The sequence below is a fragment of the Marmota monax genome, unplaced genomic scaffold (assembly GCF_021218885.2).
Source record: "Marmota monax isolate L192 unplaced genomic scaffold, Marmota_monax_Labrador192_F-V1.1 WCK01_AAM20220418_F8-fsc00124, whole genome shotgun sequence".
Lineage (NCBI taxonomy): Eukaryota > Metazoa > Chordata > Mammalia > Rodentia > Sciuridae > Marmota > Marmota monax.
This window is the reverse complement of record NW_026692505.1, coordinates 1,801,370-1,822,257: the sequence shown is the minus strand read 5'-3', so window position 1 is coordinate 1,822,257 and position 20,888 is coordinate 1,801,370. Positions and strand designations below refer to the sequence as shown.

Here is a 20,888-nt window from a genome sequence, read left to right as displayed (position 1 = left end):
CATATAAAACAAGTTCCCTTGTTATTTCTTTTGAAAGTCTTGTTAGAAAAAAAAAAAAAGCAGGCCCAGTCCTATGTACCATCTTTCTTTCTCCTCTTGTTGGAGGTGTGACTGTTTGCTCCTACTTGTGCTCCTGCCATCATATGTCACCAAAGGCCAAACAAATGGGGTCTGATTATCTTGAATTTTGAAATGCTACAACTTTTTGTAAGTTAGTTCTCTCTGATATTTCACTGTAGTACAATAAAAGTGACTAACAAACCAGGGCTGTCAGCAAACATATAAAGTTTGATTAGAATAATTTAAACAATTAAGATGAGATCAATTTTCTAAGATGGACTTTAATTATATTCCGATTTAAACAAATAAACTCTCATGCTGTAAACAAACTTAGGAACAAATAAAGTCTCTTGATATCACATAAAATATAATATCAACCAATGAAAAGCAGAGAGTTAGATGGAAGTTCAAAGAAAAGAAAATTTTGAATTCATTACAGCCTTGATATTCATGAGTACATAATCACACCATATAAAACAAGTTTCCTATAAAGACTTCACACAAGTTTTATTATACTGAGGCCAGCACTCTAAGCATTAGGGCTTAGAGTTATTTTTTGCCTTATCACTGAAATGGTAGTAAATAGTTTCCAAGATTTAACTGCTATACCTTGACAAATCTTCACACATCTGGTGACTAAATGCTAGCCTTGACAAGATTCTCCATATACTAGTGATAAAATTATCGCTTCTATGCAAACTAATTTTAAAACCTAATTAATTTCAAGCCTCAAATTTTCCTTCATGGAGTATAATATTAATGGACAAACTTTTTCTAAATATATAAAACATAGGAAACATAGATCCATCCAAGCACCTCAGCACAAACCAGAAACAGCAATGTGGCCAGCCAGGAAACATCTGTGCAGGATCTTTCTGTCTGTACATGAATTTCCAAGAAGATTGATAAGGGTCTAGATAATTGCATACTGGCAACATATCTAAAATTAACTTTGTCAACTGCAAACACATGTTTATTCTATCACTATCGATTTGTTGCTACCATGATTCTCCCCTATCCTACATTCATAGTAAACATCTATGAAACCATGACACTTCCACTCTCCTATATGCCTAGTCAACATTTGCTCATTCCTCCTTGCTCCGTCACCCACAAAAATTCACGTCACTTCCTCTGAAATGCCTACTGCATCAATTCCTACTGCCAGCATACTTCCAACTTCGCTGTCAGACCTTGAATCCTACAGTAAGCAAAACAAAGCTAACTTATTTCCCTGCCTGTAGATTCTTCTAGCATTAACCCATCTTTATAATGATTTCTTTAAGATCCCTCAAACAGACTGTGATCTTTCATTATTCAGTTTAATACAATACATTCACCCTTCTTTGCCTTTAGAATAAAGTCTAAACTTTTGAGTGTTGGATTCAATGCCTCCAAGATATGACTTTATCAGTGAGATCTTCAGGTTTCTCTCCCAGTGCAAGGCAACATGAATACTCCTCTCCAACTAAGGTCACTGGAGCCCAAAGGTACCCAATGCTTCCTTTCCTCAACTCTTCTTCTACCACAACAGTTTCCTGCTCACCAATCATCAGCCAAGAAAAATTTACCTTAACACTGAATACAAATTGTACCAATTGTTCAGAATCTAATACTATTCACCTACAACACTAATTTACATTATTAACTGTATATAGTGAGAGTTCTAGGGTATCATCCCTTTGGAATGTGGAAAATGAGGATCCTGAAAATTTTAAAGGTATTTTGGTTAAAGATGCAATCTTTCAACTAAAGGGGGAAAAATGAAAGCATGTCTCATCAACAGAATCTTTATTTCCTTACAATGTTACAAATTTTGCTTCAGGAGAAAACATAAAATACTGGAAAACAGTGATGCTCCCTCTTTTAATGAGCTAATTTAGGCCTAAGAATGACTACAGTGCTAGCATCCCGAGGGGAAGTGGGCCAGTAAAGTGCAGAACAATATTTCTGAGGAAAAGGGCTTAAGAAAAAATAAACAAAGCAAAACCTAGAGCTTGATGGTCATCTCATTTGATCGGATGGTACTATGAAACCTAATTTGTGTACATCTGGCTCCCAGACTTTGAATAAGCTTCAGAACTCTTTAGAAACCAATGGATTTCACATCCATGGATTGCCTACTACTAACAAGGATTTAGAGAACTGTATACCAACAGAAATGCTGCCATTCTGGAATCAAAGGCACTAAGTCAGCACAACAAAAAAGGAATCCAATGGTAGAGTAGCAAGTGCAGAGGACTGAGCCATATGACACCATCAGGCTGCTATGGCATAAGATCATTCCTTCAAAATTATGTTTATTATGATTATTGTGCATTGAAAGATAAGAAAAATAAGTCTTCATTTTGCTGAGGAACATAAGGCTCATGATATAACACAGTATGGTTCTTAAAAGATGGAGCTCAACCCACAGCTTTAACACTAAACAATGAATTTAAGAACTTTTAACCCCTTGTAAGTACCCCCATCAGAAAAAAAATTAGAATCCACTCTTATGGAGTTAACATAAAGACTAATTTTTTTGCAGTTTAAAAACATGACTACAAATTCTATTTAAGTGACTATTCCTAAAAAATAGAATATGCCGTACACAAATTGATTTATACTGCTATGAGCACAAAATCACAGAGGTGCCTAGAGTTATGTTTTGCCTTATTGAGAAAGTTGATGGAGATTAGAATCTGGCTGCCATATATAAACAATTGTTCTTGAGAGGCAAGGCATATAAAAAAAATCAAACACATATTCTGAACTTGTGTGGGAATGACATAAAACAAGAGAAAGAGTCATTGTGTTAAGGTGAGATAATTCTGGTGGTCTTCAAGTTCTGGTGGATAAAGTGCTTCAACTACACTAGACTCCTTGGCTTCCCATTTCAAATGAACAACTGAAAGACAGGACAAGGGAGGTATTAATGGAGGGGAAAGGAGCATAACTAAATATGTGTTATCCAGGCATCAAACGTAAGACCCTGTAATGTATAGTAAAGAAAGGAGCAAAGGCTTAACTCATGCTATTTCTTTAACCATTATTAAAAAAAAAAAAACTCATAATAGAAGAGATTAGTGTTACCTGGCTATTTGTATATAGATTCAGAAGACACGAGAAAATATCCACTTGAATTTCAAAACTGGAGAATAATTTGCAGTACATAAGGGTGGGAAGTGTCTCTTTTCTTGTTTAAAAACAAAATTTCAATGAATTTCAACAATGAATATATCAAAATAAAGAAAACATTATGCCTAAAATTTAAAATTCTGAAAAGTCAGGTTATTAACTTCCCATCAGTTATGAAAAGTGCCCAATCTATAGGATAGATTAGATTTATTGAAAACAACAACTGTAGAGAAGGGTCCTGGTTAGATATTGATGGCTAACTCTTCTTTTAAAGATTTTTAAATGTCAAAATAAAGAATATATTATTGTCTTCTGCTGATGGATGAATAGTTTCTATGTCCACGCCTACCCTTTCCTATCCTATCCTTTTAAACCTAGGACACTAACCTTTATAATAAACCACTTTAATTACTTAACCAAAAGGACTCATACTTTGAACCAAAGAAAATCAAGCAAAATATTTACTCTGTTTCCATATGAAACTCAAATCAATAATTCAAAAAGAAAAGGTTGGTTTGAAATATCCTATATTTTAAAATCAAATTCTAACCTCCTAACCCCTAAAATTATTGTTCTTGAAGGCCATCTACTAATTATCTTCAAATGCAATTGCTACATTAGATACATACTGTAGTAGGATAAAAATCTGTTCTCTTGTCTAACCAACACAGCAAGACTGCCTAACAGCACCCAATAAATAAGCTATGAAAATAGGGTACTGTGTAAAAAAATTGTAAAATACAACATATTCAATAAAATTGCCTTCATTGGCTTTGGGAACCACACAGTTTATTTAAGTTGCCCTCTGAAGAGTATTTCATATTTCTCATATTAAGAACGAATAGAAGGACTAGGATTGTAGCTCAGTGGCTGAGCGCTTGCCTAGCACATGTGAGGCACTGGGTTCGATCCTTAGTACCACATAAAACAAGCAAATAAAATAAAGGCATTCTGTTTGTCTATAATTTAAAAAATTTAAAAAATAACAAATAGAAAGGAGATATTTTCTATTTCCTAGATTTCTAAAAACTTTCTTTTGTTAAGATACAAACACTCAGAGCATATTGCCACAGGAGTAATTATTCACAATTCATAATAACCATTGATTATTTTAACATTAAATAATAAAAGAACATTGCTAAGTGTTAGGCATAGTAATCTCTTATTACCAGGAAGATGACTACCTGTGATAATTAATTAGAGCCAAATGAGTAACTAGGTTTAGTTATACATGATCATAGAATGTATTGACATATCATACATACACCCCTTTTCTTTTCTTTTTTTTTTTTTGTACCAGGGATTGAACTTACGAACTCTTCACAATCACATAGATAATTTAATACTAATCAACTTTGCAACCTTCAATATATACATATAGATATATAAAAATTTAGGCAATTTTATGGGTAAAGCATCAAGAATGTTGGGGAGGGGAAATACTATGGATCGAATGCAGGGATGGGGTACTCAACCATACTTCCAGCCCTATTTTGTATTTTATTTAGAGACAGAGTCTCACTGAGTTACTTAGCACTTCACCATTGCTGAGTCTGGCTTTGAACTCACAATCCTCCTGTCTCAGCCTCCTGAGCCGCTGGGATTACAGCATCAAGAAATTTTTTTCACTGTAGAATATGGGTATTAAATATTTAATATAAATCAGGAGTCTTTCTTAACTAGATCTCCTGACAAACTAATCTACAATCTACTCTTTATTCTCCTAGGTTTGCATCTCTTTGAATTTTTCAAATTCTTTAACTCTTTTATCAATTTTCAATTTCATTATGGTTAAACCATAAACACCCTGCTGACCCATTCTCTATATGTACAAAGATAACATTCTGGTGGTTCGTTAGAATTAAAACACATGGGGCTGGGGCTGTAGCTCAGTGGCTAAGCACTCGCCTCACATGCGTGAGGTACTGGGTTCAATCCTCAGCGCCAGATACAAAAATAAATAAATAAATACATACATACATACATACATACATACATAAATAAAACACATTACTATTAACACACTACTACTCCTGAATCTTCATCTATATCTCATATCGACAAAAACTCCCAACCCAATATAAACAGTAGATTTTTACTGCATTATATCAAACTCAAATGAGGAAAAAGATCCAGTTGTTCTGGAAATTGCCTCATTAAGTCATAAACTGAGAGGAATCCAGGAGACCCAAGGCTTTTTCTCCTATAAGTTCATTCTTATCCTAAATGTGAATGAGAAAAAAATTTCCCACTATACAATCAAATTGATCAATTTATCAAAGGGATCAATTAAATTATTAGAAGCATGTCTAAAAGGGTTACTAAGAAACACTGAATAGAAACAATTTTATATAATGGAAGCATTGTGCTAGTTAAAGCCTTTACATATGACAGAACATTATTCTATTATTTGTATTAGTACCCAAGCTAACAAGATGCCACAAAAATTATTGAAACAGTTTTGTTTCTGAAATGTTCACCAGACAATTAATGATGAATAAACTGATAAACTCCAAATGTGTAAAGTTAACACAACATGGATTTATTTCCTCTATGTACTATTTAATTTTTGTTCATTCACATATTTACCACCTACACAATATTGGAAGAAAATTTTACACTAATTCAAATTACATTTACAAGAACTATAATAGCATGGGAAACTGAATTTTCAAAGTACAGATCTAATTATGGTGAAAAATTTTTTATTTGCCCATGATCGCCTGGGATGCATTTCATGAATCATTTAAGAATAAATAACACATGAAAAATAAACAATAGTATTATATTTATACTGACTAAGCAGGAGGAAAAAAAAGAAATAAAATTTTAAGATCAATATTAATCAATAAACTCAGTGTAGAAAAACCACAAAGATGATTTCCTTTTGAGCATATATCTGTTAAGGAAACAAAGGATATAGGAGGCCTAAATTCTGTTTTCCCCTGCAAAATCAGTGGAGCTCACAAAACCCTCACAATGTCAAGGTTCACAATACACTTGAAAACACCGGAGTCTCCAACTAGATATCCAGAGCACTTTTCAGCAAGTCTAGGTTTCCCTCACAGAATTAAAGAATAATGTGTTTTAGAATTTTTCTAAAAGACAAAAATATATTTCCTATACTCATAGTAAAAAGGTACAATACCAGAACAAAATTTCATATTCTAGTTCTAATGAATCACTACTGTGAATTATTTCAGATACTCTGTAATATATGACCTTCCCTTACCACTGTTTTTTAAACCATCAAATTACATATGGTGTTTCTTATTGAGAATTGTATTATAAATATCTAAAGAAAAAGAGGCCCTTAAAAATATTTGTTTGTATATATAACCTTTCTAAAATATATGGGAGGGAATACAGGCTCAGATAATTTATATTGAATTACAAAATAACATACCCAATAAGTAATACCCTTTGCAGATTCAAATCTAGAACTCATAAACTCTTACCCAACCCAGTAGAAATTTCAAACATGTTCAATACATTTAAAATGCTCACTAATTTAAATATGGACCACACTTTTTCATATTAAACTTCCTTATCTATAATCCACAACCAAATTAAAATCAAGTTGATAACTAATGCCTGAGATTATTTTTTATTTTTATGCATACTATCATGGTTGTTGATAGAACTTACCAAGTCCAACTAACAATTTTCCAAAATAGCTTTTGTCCTCTCCTACTTCTAATACATTCGGATTAATTTCTTCCAAGTATTTTCAGTCTTCACATTGCCAGGATATGTCATTCTTACAAAATAATACAATTATAAAGCAATTTAAGGTATGGGACTAGAAATTCAATCTTTCTGACCCATGAGAACGCTTTCAAACAGCCAAAAACTATTTAAAAATGGGAAATGGATTCAAATAGTTGGCTCCAGAGGTTTCCAAAATATTTCATAGAAATTATTTTGAATTTCTGTTTCTCAATACTTAACTGAATATCTGATAGAGAGGCTGAGGAAAATCAGAGTTACCAATATTAAACAATCCATTCCTACTGTGCCATGTAAAACAGCATGAAACTGAACTCTTATTATTCAGGGGCAGATGAAGTTATTTTGTGCTACATTCATGCACTCTATCTCACAACTCATACCAATGATAAACTTAGGCAGGATCAATTAAAAATAGAGCTCTGCACTCTCTTAAGGACCTATAAAATAATTTTTTTTTCGTGAGGGTCTGTAATATCACATAAGAGAGAAGCAGGCATGAAATGGAAATAAACAACAATTACTTCTAACATTTTTTACCAAGATGCTCAGATATATTAACTTCCATGGTGGAGTTTTTGCTAATATTTCTTTCAATTCCTCTCTTTTAAAGTGCTGAGGACTGTACCCCAGGCCACTGACATGCTGGACAAGCACTCTGCCCCTGAGTACATTTCTAGTCCCAATGGACAAAATTAGAGGATCATCCCACACCCAGTCTGAACCTAACGAAGTAATTCACTTGAATCATCATACTTGATGGATGAGATACTGAGGCACAAAACTACTAAGTAACATTTGGTATAGCTTAAAGTTGGTAAATGGGAAAAAAATTTCAAGTAATGCAAGATTTGGTATATGACACACCAGCCTCTCAGATTTTCAATTTCCCATTCACTTAGAAAAGAGATTGAGTAATCAAAGAGCCAGAATACACAACTAGACAGATTTCACAATAGGAATGCTTGCTGCATTAAATACCATTGGACTGATGATGTTGGTGATGCTCAGCTTTTTCCACTAGTGCAAGAATGGGATGCAGACAGAATCCCTTACCCTCCTCCATCATTTTTCATAGCTCAAATTCTAGTATAAACACAGAAAAAAGTTAATAAAGAAAAACATTTTAAAAGGAAGAAGGGGGTATGGGTCACAGTAAACAAGGGTGGGGGGGAATTAATAAAAATTAATGCCACACAGCCATGAGGCATTTCCCAGAAGAGAAGTTCTAGATAGTATAAATTAAGGGTGCTCTTCTTCAGGAGGAAAAAATAGATTTTGAATAAATTCTAGGTTTCCTTAAAGGCAAAAAAATAGGAAAAGAAAAACTTAAATTATCACTATTTGCAGAAGACATGATTCTATACCTAGAAGACCCAAAAGGGTCTACAAAGAAACTACTAGAACTAATAAATGAATTCAGCAAAGTGACAGGATATAAAATCAACACGCATAAATCAAAGGCATTCCTGTATATCAGCGACAAAACTTCTGAAACGGAAATGAGGAAAAACACCCCATTCACAATAACCTCAAAAAAATAAAAAATAAAATACTTGGGAATCAACCTAACAAAAGAGGTGAAAGATTTATACAATGAAAACTACAGAACCCTAAAGAGAGAAATAGAAGAAGATCTTAGAAGATGGAAAAATATACCCTGTTCATGGACAGGCAGAACTAACATCATCAAAATGGCGATATTACCAAAAGTTCTCTGTAGGTTTAATGCAATGCCAATCAAAACCCCAATGGCATTTCTTGTAGAAATAGATAAAGCAATCATGAAATTCATATGGAAAAATAAAAGACCCAGAATAGCAGGAAGTGTGAATCAGGAGGTATAGCGATACCAGATTTCAAACTATACTACAGAGCAATAGTAACAAAAACAGCATGGTACTGGTACCAAAACAGGCGGGTGGACCAATGGTACAGAATAGAGGACACAGAGACTAATCCACGAAGTTACAACTATCTTATATTTGATAAAGAGGTTAAAAGCATGCAATGGAGGAAGGATAGCATCTTCAACAAATGGTGCGGGAAAACTGGAAATCCATATGCAACAAAATGAAATTGAATCCCCTTCTCTCGCCATGCACAAAAGTTAACTCAAAATGGATCAAGGAGCTTGATATCAAATCAGAGACTCTGGTCTGATAGAAGAAAAAGTTGGCTCCGATATACATATTGTGGGGTCGGGCTCCAAATTCCTTAATAGGACACTCATAGCACAAGAGTTAATAACAAGAATCAACAAATGGGACTTACTTAAACTAAAAAGTTTTTTCTCAGCAAGAGAAACAATAAGAGGGGTAAATAGGGAGCCTACATCCTGGGAACAAATTTTTACTCCTCACACTTCAGATAGAGCCCTAATATCCAGAGTATACAAAGAACTCAAAAAATTAAACAATAAGATAACAAATAACCCAATCAACAAATGGGCCAAGGACCTGAACAGACACTTCATTTCTCAGAGGAAGGCATACAATCAATCAACAAGTACATGAAAAAATGTTCACCATCTCTAGCAGTCAGAGAAATGCAAATCAAAACCACCCTAAGATACCATCTCACTCCAGTAAGATTGGCAGCCATTATGAAGTCAAACAACAACAAGTGCTGGTAAGGATGTGGGGAAAAGGGTACACTTGTACATTGCTGGTGGGACTGCAAATTGGTGCGGCCAATTTGGAAAGCAGTATGGAGATTCCTTGGAAAGCTGGGAATGGAACCACCATTTGACCCAGCTATTGCCCTTCTCGGACTATTCCCTGAAGACCTTAAAAGAGCGTACTATAGGGATACTGCTACAATGATGTTCATAGCAGCACAATTCACAATAGCTAGACTGTGGAACCAACCTAGATGCCCTTCAATACATGAATGGATAAAAAAAAATGTGGCACTTATACACAATGGAGGATTATTCTGCACTAAAAAATGACAAAATCATGGAATTTGCAGGGAAATGGATAGCACTAGAGCAGATTATGCTAAGTGAAGCTAGCCAATCCCTAAAAAACAAATGCCAAATGTCATCTTTGATATAAGGAGAGCAACTAAGAACAGAATAGGGAGGAAGAGCATGAGAAGAAGATCACCATTAAACAGGGTCGAGAGAGGGGAGGGAAAGAGAGAGCGAAGGGAAATTGCATGGTAAAGGAAGGAGACCCTCATTGTTATACAAAATTACATAAGAGGAAGTGAGGGGAAAGGGGAAAAAAAACAAGAGAGAAATGAATCACAGTAGATGGGGTAGAGAGAGAAGATGGGAGGGGAGGGGAGGGGGGATAGTAGAGGATAGGAAGGGCAGCAGAATACAATAGTATTCATATGGCAGTATGTAAAAAAGTGGATGTGTAACTGATGTGAATCTGCAATATGTATACGGGGTAAAAATGGGAGTTCATAATCTGCTTGAATCAAATGTATGAAATATGATATGTCAAGAGCTTTGTAATGTTTTGAACAACTAATAACAATAAAAAATTCTAGGTTTCCATATTTATAAATCCTATATGCCATACTGAATTTTTGAAAGTGAGTCTCAGGAAAAATTGAAACCTTGATTTATTTTAGCAGCCAATCATAAATACTATCTGCAATCCATGCATTTAGATCATGTCACATTCTCCCTGAAAACTCTCTGGAACTGCTTCAAACACCAGAAATGGCATAATATTTTGGCTAGACCAAAAAATTAATGATTTTAAGAAGAAGTACAATAGTCTTTTTACTGTTGACAATATGAAAACACTACATAAGAAACAATATGAAAATTTAACACAAAATAAGAAAAGATACACACCTTCTTGGAAATAAAAAAAAATTTAATTATGTTACAGCCATACTTTTCAGTTAAACTTCCTTAGAAAAATCAAGCAATCATAGTATAAGAAAATAATTCACCACCTCAGATTCACTTTATTTAGCAATCTCTGGTTTCCTACTCAACATGAGGCTATGTCTAACACTGCTACTATGTTTCTCTGTTATTTATTTCATGAAATTAAGTGCAGAAGTAGTAGATACATTCAACACAAATCAGAGGAATAACAAAGAGAAGCAAGAAAACACAAAAGATTTAATTGTTCCTATAATTTCTCTTTAGCAAAACTTAAAATAGCATCAATCAGAAAAAAAGCATGGGGAAATATTTCTTGAAAGAAGATTCATTATTATTCCAAAATATCAAGATGGAAAAAATAGAATTTAAATCAGTTTAAACTCAACAGGTAACCAACAAAAATAACTTCCATGATTATCACCATTATTTACTTGACTTCGGACTCACAAACAGCAAACTAAATATACACTGAACCAGTGTGGAACAAATTAAGAAAAAAAATCATGCCAACAATTTAGCAACACATATCAAAATGTTTAAAATACATAATAAAGTGGTTAAATGTAAGTAATCTATGACGATTAAGAGCAAATCATTTTTTTTCGGAGATAAATTTTAATTAATTAATACACCAACGTAACATTAAGAATATACTACTCAGCCTTTGTTTATCAAAGATCTGAAGTATACAAAAAAAATAATTTCTTGTCCTCCTTTAAGAAAGTCATGGTATAGCTACAAAAAAAATTTATTTTATGGAAGTATATTTTATGAGATGTTAATGTATTACCATAAGGTAGAGAAAACGGGTTATATAAATGTACATACATATGTGAGAGATTCATTCACTCATTTCCTTAGATTTAGTTTTTTAGGGAGATGGGGTTACACAAGAAAGGAAGGTTTATCCAAAGCTGAGAAGGGCAATAGGAAATAGTTCGGGGTAATAGACCAGACATGGAATGAAAATATGGCCCAAAATGGCTCCACACATAGATTCCCCTGCCTTAAGTGACACAAAGTTTCTCTCTCACTTTTGGTCTCTTAGCTCACAATAAAATTATCTTGGTTTATTCTTTTCCTTCAGATGACCTTTCATAATGTGTAATCATTTTGGGTGTATTTTTAGATTTCCAGCATTCGAAGCTATAGTCTTTAAGATAGGGTTCATGTCTGTTTTACCATGTCAAAACATATAAAATGTGATCCATAACTATTAGCTGAATGAAGGCTAAAACATTAGATTATTGCCAGGGTGTAAGAAATAGGACAAAAATAAAATCTAATGCTAACTCATCATATTTTCACTATTTAATGATATGCATCATTTCTATTTATATAAGTTACATTAAAAATTAAATAACCAGACCATTTTACAGAATCTTTCATTAGGAGACTTGTGTTTTATTAGCAAATATTGATATTCTGCTTTAAATAATATTCAGCATGTCATAAATATTAGGGAACTATTTTTGGCCAGCAAATAATATAAACTAAAATTCAGATTAGAAAATCTATATCCATTCTCTAATAAATTGGTTAATTCAAATGAAATCCAGAATGGTCACTGTTGTAATGAACCATTAACAAGTTCTGTCAAAAGAACTCCTTTACTCCCTGAAGGACTAAGACACCACAGATAAAATCCAGAAAGTGATTTGGTGAGATCACAATTATTTTTACTCTACATAAACTCATTAATCAATCCTAATGTAAAAAACGGGCTTCACACTGAAATACAATTTTAATGACCCATATTTCCTTTTATTCTCATGCATTTGTAATATATTTAAATGCTAACTGGAATAATTCCAAAAAAACAATAATGACTAGCTCGTATCAGCCCCATGTTCTGATAGACGGTAAAAAACACTTTAAAACAATTTACCCATATGAACTTCTAGTGTGCTCTCCACCAAAAAAAGAAAAGCTCATGTTTCTACAATTTATTCAATAATCACAGTAAAGATTATTCATCTAGAAGTATAATAAGAAAATCACTGCATGGCTATAGTTTCACTTATTTCTTTAGATGTGGCTATCTATTAAAATCCATCAATTGTCATCAAATTTAAAAAAACAAATGGAATGTGCTGCTTTAACCACTTAACAAATACAAGTTGCAGCAGCTATCCATTAAATGACAATATAGAAATCTTCCTCCTGAGATGGAAGAGGCTGGAATATAGAAGAGAGTAAGATAGAACACTCTGAATGACAGTTAGTGCAGCCATTTGCCAATTAGATTTTCGATCCTCAGCACCACATACAAAGAAAGATGTTGCTTCCGCCGAAAACTAAAAACATAAAACATAATCTGCATTAGAGCAGATTATGCTAAGTGAAGCTAGCCAATCCCTAAAAAACAAATGCCAAATGTCTTCTTTGATATAAGGAGAGTAACTAAGAACAGAGTAGGGTCGAAGAGCATGAGAAGAAGATTAACATTAAACAGGGATGAGAGGTGGGAGGGAAAGGGAGAGAGAAGGGAAAATGCATGGAAATGGAAGGAGACCCTCAGAGTTATACAAAAGTACATACAAGAGGAAGTGAGGGGAAGGGGAAAAATAATATAAGGGGGACAAACGAATGTCAGTAGAGGGAGCAGAGAGAGAAGAGGGGAGGGGAGGGGAGGGGAGGGGAGGGGGGATAGTAGAGGATAGGAAAGGCAGCAGAATACAACAGACACTAGTATGGCAATATGTAAATCAATGGATGTGTAACTGATGTGATTCTGCAATCTGTATATGGGGTAAAAATGGGAGCTCATAACCCACTTGAATCAAATTGTGAAATATGATATATCAAGAACTATGTAATGTTTTGAACAGCCAACAATAAAAAATTAAAAAAAAAAAAAAAAAAGATGTTGCTTCCGCCGAAAACTAAAAAATAAATTTAAAAGGTGGGGGGGGGCTTTCTTGCACATGTGAGACACTGGGTTCAATCCTAAGCACCACATAAAAATCAATTAATTAAATAAAATTATTGTGCCCATCTACAACTAAAAATATTTTTTTAAAAAATGGGTATTGGGATCATAATCAGAATAAGTTATACTCTATGAATGCATGTCAAAAATACACTCTACTGCCATATCTATTTTTTTAAAAAAGATGAAAATAACTTTAAAAACACACCAGAAATAGAAATGGGTGTTGTATTTTTCTGTATTTATTAAAATTAGTATATGGTATTTGTCCTTTATTCCATTAATATGTGGTATTAACCTGATAGTCTTAAACCAGACTTATTTATTATAGTTATTTTTATTCGTCAACATGACAGAAACTTAAGGTACCCAGACATTTGGTGAAACATTATTCTAAATGTGTCTGCAACAGTGTTTCTAAGTATGTGAATAATTCCAATAACACATGAATCAGTACAATAAATAATGCCTACTCACACTGGGGAGTTGAAGGTCTGAATAAAACAGAAATTCTAACTCTCCTTGAAGTAAACCCTCACATCTGCCTTCATAAGGCAGAACATCAGTTTATTCCTACCTTCAAACTCCAACTGAAACAGGTTCTTCTTGGATATGAAACATACCAACGTTCAGACTAAAAACATGCCCCATTGATTCTTTGGGATCTCCTGCTGCAGTAAAGCAGTTCTTATAACTTTTCCATTATGTCCATAATGGAGGTAGCCAATAAATCCTTAACAAAGATAGGTGGATGGACAAATTAAAAGGTGTATGCTCATTAACTGACAATGCCATTATATCCCAATAAGTCCATTGTTAAACTAATAATATTGTAAGTTGAAATGCTTTTAATGCACCTAACTTACTTGTGTTAATTCAGATTTGCATCACTGTGTCAAAATAGCTGACAAAAACAACTTAAAGGGGAAAAACATATTTTGGCTCACTTTTCACAGGTTTTGGGCTATATATGTTTGGCCCTATCACTTTGGGCCTGTAATCAAGTAAAATGTGGCTAGCAACATGTAGTGGAGCAAAGCGGAAAGAAAAAGAAAAAAGGAAAAAGAAAAGGAGGGGTCATGTTTCCCACATACACTTCAAAGGCATTTCCCCAATGATATAAATTCTTCCAACTAGGCCCTACCTCCTAAAGGTTCCTTTGCCTTCTAAGAGTGCCACGGCCTGAGGACCAACCCTACAACACATGGGCATAGAGGAAGCATTTAATATCTAAACCATAACACTACTGAACATCATAGCTTAGCCACATAGTACACTATAAAATATTGGATATTTACCCTTGTGATCACATGGCAGACTGGGAGCTATGAATCATCATAGCTGTCAAGCATCCTGAAAGAGTACCTTACTGCATATCACTAGGTCAAGAAAAGATCAAATTTTAAAATTCCAAGTATGTTTGTTACAGAATGCTTATTTTTGTATCATTGAAAAGTCAAAAGAATCTTAAATAGAACCACCTTAAGTAGGGGAACAAACACACAAACTCTTGGTTCTGTTTCTCTAGAGAAACCAAACTAACAAACTTGTTACTGAGAAAAAAAAGACTCATCACTGCAACTACCAACCCAAATGTTTAATAAACACTTATTCCATGAAATAGGATGAGAATAAGAAAATATACCATTACATATATTCTCATTACTTTTGACACTAAGGAAGCACTTTTCTACTACTTATTATTTTGTTAAAAAGGGACATGTATAGACTTACTAAGTGCTGAGCACTATCTTAGGCACATTATATTTAATAACTCAATCCTTGGAGGCTGGTATAATTATTATCCCCTTATAAAAAATGAGAAATGAAAACCACATAAAAAAGTTAATTAGCTTGCCCAAGAATCATGGTGGATTTAAAATTCAAAGCCAGGAAGCATACTTCCAACAATTCTTTATTGGCTTAAATTTTAAGTCACCTATATTTTTAAAAAGTCCATAAAAAGGTACTAAAGGTATTTTGTAAAATATTTAATGGTCTGAGATATCACATTTTAGCTAGGCAACTCTCACATATGTATAGTAAATTATAGAAAATAACAGAACTTGATTCTTGTTGTAGATTTCTTCTTTTATTAGAAATTGGATAATGACATGCTAAAAAGAAATAAATTTTTCACATTACTAATTGATTTTGTATGTTATAAACAAAATGCCCACAGGAATAGCTGAAGTAAGAACAAAAAAAAAAAAAACTAAGTAAATAACCAAAGTAATAGTTAAAACTGATGTCTTTTTTTCATTAATGTTAGGAAAAAAGAAATGTGCCTTATTTATGAAATCTATCACGTTGACTATAAAAGATTTACTATGTAAAAATGTAAACACCGAAAACATTTATAGTACTTCTTCTTCCTATAATAAAATCAAGCCAATTAAAAATATCATAGTTCATACTTTGTTTATAAAAGAAAAAAATAAAGTTTTGCATTCACATGGCCTCATATGATTATCTCAGAAGCCAAAAGTCTCATTTATCCTTAACTCATCTGAACATTAATGGATTACCTGCAAAAAGGTCAGTTTGCTTTTGTGAAGATCACAAAACAAAATGAGTTACCTACAAATCATATTCAAATACTTGAATGCTTACTAGTTATAGCAGTACTGAAGGGAGTTGATGCTATAATGTATGCCGTGAGCTGAAGCAAATTCAGCTTAAAGTACTAAGTAGAAGATCTATATAGACATATTAACATATGCCTAATCATATTGACTCCTCATGCTTCTTGCACTCAATCAATTAATTCAGCTTCAACAAAATCATACCCAATGGAGTCACTTGGTCTTCCTCATGTATCCCACCATGACTCCAAACATTCCTTGTACCTCTCACATTATACATGACAGAGTAAACATTACCAAACATACCCTACACAATAGCTGAATTACAAATGAAACCAGAAAGCCAGTAGGCATTCCTGTAGTCTTTGATTAATGCATACACACAATCCAGAGTACACAGAAACTAAACAGACACCATGCTCCTAACATCATGGGCTAGAAGGAAAACAGCTTTAAATGATGGCAATTTTTATTTTTATAAAGAGGAAGCAATAACATGGAAAAATAAGTATAGTGATGAACAAAGTTCAGAAAAATAACATAATCCAATACAATCAAAGAGGTTACCAGGGCCAGCCATGGTGACACATGCCTATTATTTCAGTTGTACAGGAGGCTAAGACAGGAGGATCGCAAGTTCAAAGTCAGCCTCAGCAACTTATTAAGACCCTAAGAAACTTGGTAAAACCTGTCCCCAAATAAAAAATAAAAAAGGCTGCGGATGTGGCTCAGTGGATAAACACCCCCTGGTACAAAAAGGAAAACAAAAAAACGTTACTGGGTTTTAACTTTGTTTTGTTTGAGATATGCAAGAACCTTAACTTGCACATCAAACTTACCTAACTGAATTTTGATAACAAGTATTACTATTACAAATAATTTCCAATTCAATTCCATCATACTTTTAAGACATCATAAGAAAAGACAATTCATGCCTTTCCAAGAAATTAAACTGTCTATATTCTCTAAAGAGAAATAATTACAATGGAATTTTCTATACAAACAAAAAATTTATGAGCTCCCTCCAATGGTTGATTAAAACACTACAATCTCTGACAGAAACTGGGTGGGTAATTTTCAGTAGCCTCCCCTAGCAAATCAGTCATGACAAGTCCAAAGTACTCCATGGGCAATCTCAAACAACCTGCATCATGAATCTACCTACAGGGTCTTCCATTCATCACCTCATGTTTAATGCTGCACATGCATAGTAACTGTAGCAGGACTGAACCATATAATTACCTCAAGGTAACTGTAAAAACTTCCCTTGCTATGTGATAACTAATAACCACTAGTAATATTTAACTTTCATAATAAAAAACAATAATAAGGAAATAAAAAATTTACATACTGCCTTTCATAAATGTTTAAATGTTTGAAAAACCACAATTCAGATATAAACAAACCTATTATACCTAGCAATTCAGAGACAAAAGTGAAAAAGTGTTTAAATGTCAGCAAAAAATATTTAAATGTTAGAGGAAAACAGTAGATTGGTGAATGCACTAGAATTCAATGAGATTCCTTTTTCCCTTCATTTGAATGTCTCAGATATGTGGAACAAGCAAATGAATTGGTGATAATCATCAGGGCTGCAGCAGTTCTGCCCTGAACACGGAGGAAAAGGGGGTTTGGATTCAATCCAGCTAACATGGGAAAGTTCTTAACCACTCAGGGACTAGATGACCTCTCAGATTACTGATTGGAAGATTTACTTTTTTTTTAATATCTAAGAACACTTACTGCATGTCATAACTTTTTATATGAATTACACAGGTTTTTCTACAGCAGAAGAAGCCCCCACAATATTTTATGCTACAGTCACAGTTGCTGTCAATTTTGTAGTAAGGATAGTGTAAGGTCAAGCTTTTATTTCACTTCAAAGGGCTTTAGATAAGAACATCTCTGATGATGAACTGGGTTGACAGGCATTTCCTTTTCATTACCACTGAAACATATATATCTATCAGGTTGTTTGGTGTAAGCAATGTATGAGTGCAATCATAATTCATGTGAGTAAAAGAAACTAGAAGTAAACAGAATTAGCATGCTGTGGCTATTACAATTCACATACACATCTTATCTCATGTACTGTAAAATGAATTCATAAATTGAAAGAAACCTAGGAAATAACTGTTCATACAAACATCATCAGTAAATGTGACCAGTGTGAAAACCCACTAAGAGGACTTTCCATTAGTTCAGAGTAAAGCTGTGACTGCTGGCTATCAGGGAGCACTATGCTGAGACAACCACAGGCAGGACCTGGTCAGTACATGTAAAAACTAAAAGGGAGGTAAACACAGAAGTTTTTCTAAACAGCCTCTAATAGGCACCATAGTCTAAAAATCAGAATAAAATCACATGGTTGCCAAGGAACACCAACACTGTAACAGACAAGGGGAAGCAACCTCTTATCCTCTGTCTATGGACAAACAAGGAGGAATAATTCAGAGTTGAAAAGTGGGACCATCTAAAGTAGTTTTAAAAATTTTTTAAACTATGAAGAAAACACTGGGCTCTTTAGCTCACTCCACTTTTTTTATTGTTTTGTTTTTAAACAGTGTTAAGGATAGAACTAAAATCAAACTAAGTCACTAGTTCACTGCATTGTTGATTATCTCTGAAAAAGGAATAGAAAGTATGGCAATAACTCTAAATGTTTTTTTTTTTTTTCTATGCTCTAAGCTTTAAAACAGAAGCACAAAGCAAGTCAAGATTTCCTTATAGGACCCTATAAAAACTTCTAATAACCTGATTATCTACTCTTTACTAATATAATCAAATTACAAGTGGAAGAAGGTACAATGCATTTTTAACTTTATAACTAAATTATTTAAAAAATAAATATTCCTTACTCAGAACTATGATACTCTTTGTCTTTGGGTGCTGTCATGGTAATTAAGTGACTTCTATCGAAAACATTCTATTGTGTTCTTATAATTACTAGTTATTTGACAAGATTATTAAGTTAAGTAAAATACAAAATTATATATCCAATAGCTAGTTAGAAAAGAAACTTTCTCTGCAATGAAAAGAAAATCAACAAGTAATACTGTGTGTGTGTGTGTGTGTGTGTAAAATAGCAAGGTAGCTATGTAACACCTTACTATAGCAAAGTCCAAATTGTAGTGACTAATGTTTAAATGTCTACAATAGATCTCATTATTTGATAGGGCAATATACTAAGAGTTCAAAAAATTTCATTGCCTAACATCTCTGTGTTACTTGAATGAGGATTCTGCAGAATTCTGATAATACTTTTTATTATTGCCGCCATAAATTCAAAACATACGTACTCTAATTTTGTGGATTTTGCTACTGAAGAATTTGAGATTCAAAAGGACAAGGAAGTTTGTACTAGGTCATCTAGCCAATAAGGAACAGAGGCAGTATTCCGACATAGTTGACTCCAAACCTGAATAAAAATCACCATAGCACCCCTCCTCACCGGCTGTCTGTCATGGCTCCATCAAAAATATGAATAACCAAAACCATTCCTGGCTCCACTTGCACAAAAACAGCTGTGTAACCAACAGATAACAACCATCATATTGTAGCATGAAAATCTGTGAGAATAAAAGCCAATTAAAGAGATAGACACTACTGAGAGTATCAATAGCCCAAGATAAGTTTCTACATGTAGAAAAATGGAATAGTGCAGCCCTCAGAGAAACAGCTGCCTCCAAATGTTTTTGATAGTATTAAAATCATGACTACAACTGTTCTGGCTACCACAACTATTGCAGCTATCATTAATGAAGAGAAAACAAACTTTCTCTAACATCTTGATAGTTTTGACCAGCTTTGTAAGTGGCCAAAATGCAAGCTTCTTTTACCTAAAAAGGAACAAGATCCCATTAGATAAGTTTCAAATGAAGAATGGGAGGCAAACAGATGAGGTGGCATTTGATCCCTTACATAAACAGTAAAGTTTCAGGAATGTCAAGACACAACTTTTAATCATACAGCTAGTCATCTTGTTTTAAAAAAATAAATAAATAAATGGCAGATTTGGGATACAATATTTACAAAAGAATAAAGATTTATGGGGCTGGGGATGTGGCTCAAGCGGTAGCGCGCTCGCCTGGCATGCATGCAGCCCAGGTTAGATCCTCAGCACCACATACAAACAAAAAGATGTTGTGTCCACCGAAAACTAAAAAATAAATATCAAAATTCTCTCTCTCTCTTAAAAAAAAAAAAAAAGATTTATGACAGAAGTAAATACCAAAAGTGGCAATCAGCAGCACATTGCAGAATATAATCTTCCTAAGCAGCTAAGTAACAGGGAGCATATTTGTACATGTGTAGGGCATTACAAATGAAAGAACTTAATCCAGGGGCATTATATTCTACCTCTAGATGATGCTATTGGAAAAATATCACATATAGGGGGTCATGCTTCACCCTTACCAGCCCCACTGTGAAATGGATCAGCAATGGGTATCTTGTTTTTCATAATCAATGTAAGAATGCAACATGTGTGGGCTATGAGGGACAGTGAAACCAAACCTGAGATGCCAGAAAAGTCGCAACACTAAAGACACTACGACCGACAATTACAGTGCTCTGGCAGAGTTCTCAGGTCAAATGAAGACATGAC

The 20,888-nt window shown here is 33.7% G+C and overlaps 1 protein-coding gene across 1 annotated transcript in view; it reads right to left on the bottom strand.

The window, feature by feature from the left end:
* Nucleotides 1-20,888, bottom strand: part of Kdm4c (lysine demethylase 4C) — a 406,229-nt gene that overhangs the window by 187,231 nt on the left and 198,110 nt on the right. The window lies entirely within an intron of this gene.